Consider the following 4,156-nt stretch of genomic DNA (forward strand, 5'->3'; position numbering starts at 1 on the left):
ACACTGAAATTTGATGTCAAAACATAGCCTCTAGGGTTTTGTTAACGACTGAGCCACCCAGGCGCCACCAGCTATTTACTATTTTAAAAGTTGATCATTTTATATGGCTGTTCTTACTTTTGATCAGAGACCACCCTGTCAAAATTCTTCATAACCCCCCAATGTCATAAGTTCTGTTGAAAATTACAAGATCCTCTTCTGGGAAAAACAAAGGACAGAACAGACTATTTTTGGCTGGGGTCAAATGGCAAGAGATACAGTGTCCTACCCAGCAGAATAGTGAAGTGGGAAGTAGAAACTCCGGGTTCAAGTATGAGTCAGGAACAAGGTATGATGCACTGTCTGAGCCAGATATCTGATATGCCCAACAGGAGTGAGGCCTCCCCGTGAGCAAGGACAAGTGTCCATATCAGATTCAGGTGTGTTGACTAGAATAGAGACTTTTCCTGTCTCTGATCTAAGCAGAGAAACTTTGGAAGAAACTTGTTCAAGACAAGGCTGGTTCAGACACTCCAAAAGAATAATGTTTATGGAAATAAGACAGAAGATACTGATTATCAACATTCATAAAATAGTTCAGAGAGGTCCCATGTATGCATCAAGCAGTTTCCTCCAAAGGTTAGAATTTATACAACTATAATATAATATCAAAATGAAGAAATTAACATTGGTACAAGTCACAGATCTTACACAGATTTCACCTGGGGTTTTTTTTTCCTTTTAAAAATACCTGAATTTTTAGGGGTTGCCTGGGTGGCTCATTCAGTTAAGCATCTATCTTCAGCTCAGGTCATGATCCTGAGGTCACGGGATGGCGTCCCAAGTTGGGCTCCCTGCTCGGTGGGGAGCCTGCTTCTACCTCTCCCTCTGCCCTGCCCCCGCCCCCTCCCCCTCATGTTCTCTCTCTCAAAAAATTAAATATAATTTTTAAATAAATAAATAAATCTGGATTTTTTTTAAGTTTTTATTCAAATTCCAATTAGTTAACATACAGTGTACTATTAGTTTCAGGTATACAATATAGTGATTCAACACTTCCATACATTACCCAGTACTCATAACAAGTGTATGATTTCATTTGTTTTATATGCACTCATTTGTATGTTTTTGTGTGTGTGTGTGTAGTTTTATGTAATTTTATCATATATATAGTTTCATGTAATACTATATCATGATACATTATCATGATACATTATGATACATAAGATGAGATCATGATAATATTATGAAGCTTTAAATTTCCTAAATATGGTGATTTATTCTTTATACTTCCATATTTTTGGTAAAGTTACTGAATTAGCATTGTAGTGATGTTCAACCTCACTATTAATCAAAGAAATCCTATTTAAAATCCTCTTTTTTCCCTTTAAATCAGCGAAGTTTTTAACTGATAGTATTTAACTTCAGAGTACGGTAAGTCAGGCATTCTCTCTTAGAAGAATGCTGCTCTTAGAAGTCAAATCAGTACAAGTGTTCTGGGAACAAATGTGATCAAGGACCTTTTAATGTTTCATACCCTCTCTTCTAGCAACTCCCCTTCCAGAAATATATACTAAGAAAATAATTAGAAAATCAGGCACTTATTATGAAAAAGGCACGTTTACTTAGTGTTATCTAAATGAGTGAAAAATTGAAAATAGCCTAAATATTTTTAAAAATAAGAGATTAGTTTAATAAATTGAGATCCAACAAAGCAATGCTATATTATACAACAATTAAAAGTGACATTTTTCAGGCATTATAGCCTAAAGAGGATCCCTATAATAAAATGTTAAGTATAAATAGCAACTATAGTTCATAGCTCACTTTTTTTTTTTTTTTTTTTGTGGAGATATATTTACAAAGCTCTGAACTTCTGCTCCTGGGAAGATGGAGTAGGTGTATTTTTCCCTATTCTTCCTGCTCAGTACAACAAAAAGCTCTGAACATTTTATGAAAAACAAACATAAGAATAATCAGAAAGGTGGAGAAAAGAAAGCAGAATGGCAAGGGATCCCAAGACCCAAGGAATAATATGGTCATGAGTTCTCTGGATTTTCTGTTTACCTCATATATCTCAGACTTGCAGCTAAGGAAGTCAGGTGCCAAGTAAACACCAACAAATGCAGATTTTTTAAAAGCCTGATGTCTTGCTAAAAGACTAGGAAAGGGGGAGCCAAGCAAGATAGAAAACTTTTAGACAATAACTGCTCTACTCCATCCTACACCAGAGAAAAACACTGTAGTCCCCACCCTACCTATGCCAACAAAGGCTGAGTAGGAAGCCCAGATTTCTAGCCTCACCAGGGTGCAATATCCCTGCCAGAATTGTGTCCAAAAAGGTCAAATAAGAGCCTTGAATTTCATCCTCAGCCAGTAATGAGCCTCCCCTCCAACAGTGTCAGGAGAAATCCCATGGGAGTCTGGACTTTCCCCACCCTCCCCACTGGTGTGGTGTCAGAGGTGGCCTACAGATGAGGTAGGATCTTCACCACTGCCTTGGAGAATGAAAATGACAAAGGAAAGAATCAGTTAAATAGAAAATATAGCAGTAGAAATTATCAAATCTGAACAACCAAAAATAAACAGATTTTTTAAGAAATGAACATAGCCTCAGGGACATGTGGGACTATAAAAAGAACTCAAACATTTGTATCATCAGAATTGTAAAAAGAGGAGAAAGAAGATGGGGCTGAAAAAGGCCTAAAGGTGGTAATGGCTGAAAACTTCCCAAATTTGGCAAAAGACATAAATCTACTGATTCAAGAAACATTAAAATCCTAAAGAGGAAAATCCAAAGAAATCCACACCAAGACACATCATGTCAAATTTCTAGGGAAAAAAAAAACTTTTGAAAATAGTAAGAGAAAAAAATGCATGTTATCTATTGCAGTGGACAACTTGGATGATAGTGTATTTTTCATCAGAAACCTTAGAGACCAGAGGAAATGACATAACATTTTGCAAATGCTGAAAGAAAGAAATGTCAACCCAAAATCCTATACCCAGCAAAAATAACCTGTAGGAAGGAAAAGAAAATCAGGTCATTCCCAGGTGGAAGAAAACTAAGAGAATGGGTCACCAGCAAACCTACCTTAAATAAACAGCTACAGGAAGTTCTTGAAACAAAAAGGAAATGATAAAAATCAGACTCCTTCTGCTCTTCCATTTTCTAAATTATGTTTGAGGGTTGAAGCAAAAATTATAACACTATTTGTTGTGGTTCTAAATGTATAGGAGGAAACCATCAAGACAATTATAAATGGTGGAGGGTAAAAGAACATAACAGTGGGTAAAGTTTCTATACTTCACTTGAACTAGTAAAAAGACAACACCAGTAAACTGTGGTAACTAAGGTGTATATAATGTAATAGCTAAAGCAAATACCAGAAGGTTATATAAAGAAGATAGTACCAAAACACTATAGATAAATTAAATTTAAATCTAAACAACATTCAAGCAACACACAGGAAGGTAGGAAAAGGAAAACAGAGAAAGAAAAAGCAGAGAAAATAACAGAAAACAAAATAAAATGGAAGATTTAAGCCCTACCATACCAATAATTACATTTAATGGAGCTGGTCTAAATACAACAATTAAAAGACAAAGATTGACAGAGTGGATTAAAAATTATGACTTAACTATATGTTGTCAACAAAAAACTCACTTTAACTATAGCAATATAAGCATGTTGAAAGTAAAAGGATGGAAAAAAATTTTACCATGAAAATACTCATCAAAAAAAAAGCAGTAGTAGCTATATGAATATCAGATAAAGAAGACTTTGGAACAAAGAAACATACTGGAGACAAAGAGAGGCATTACATTATGATAAAGGGATCAATCCACCAAGAAGATATAGCTGTCCTAGATATAGATACACCAAACAATAAAGCTGCAAAAACTGATCAAACTAAAAAGAGAAATAGACAAATCCACAATCACAGATGGAGATCTCAACTTTCCTCTTTCCACAATTACCAGAACAACTGGAGAGAAAATCAGCAAGGATTTGGAACTCAAAAACACATCAATCAACATGATCTAAATCAACATTTATAAAATATTCCACTCAATAACATAATACACATTCTTTTCATGTTACCACAGAACATATACCAAGATAGACCATATTCCAGGCCGTAAAACAAAACTCAGCAAATTTTTATTTTTTTTT

The sequence above is a fragment of the Leptonychotes weddellii genome, chromosome 1 (assembly GCF_054177405.1).
Source record: "Leptonychotes weddellii isolate Sample4059 chromosome 1, ASM5417740v2, whole genome shotgun sequence".
In the NCBI taxonomy this organism is placed as follows: Eukaryota; Metazoa; Chordata; class Mammalia; order Carnivora; family Phocidae; genus Leptonychotes; species Leptonychotes weddellii.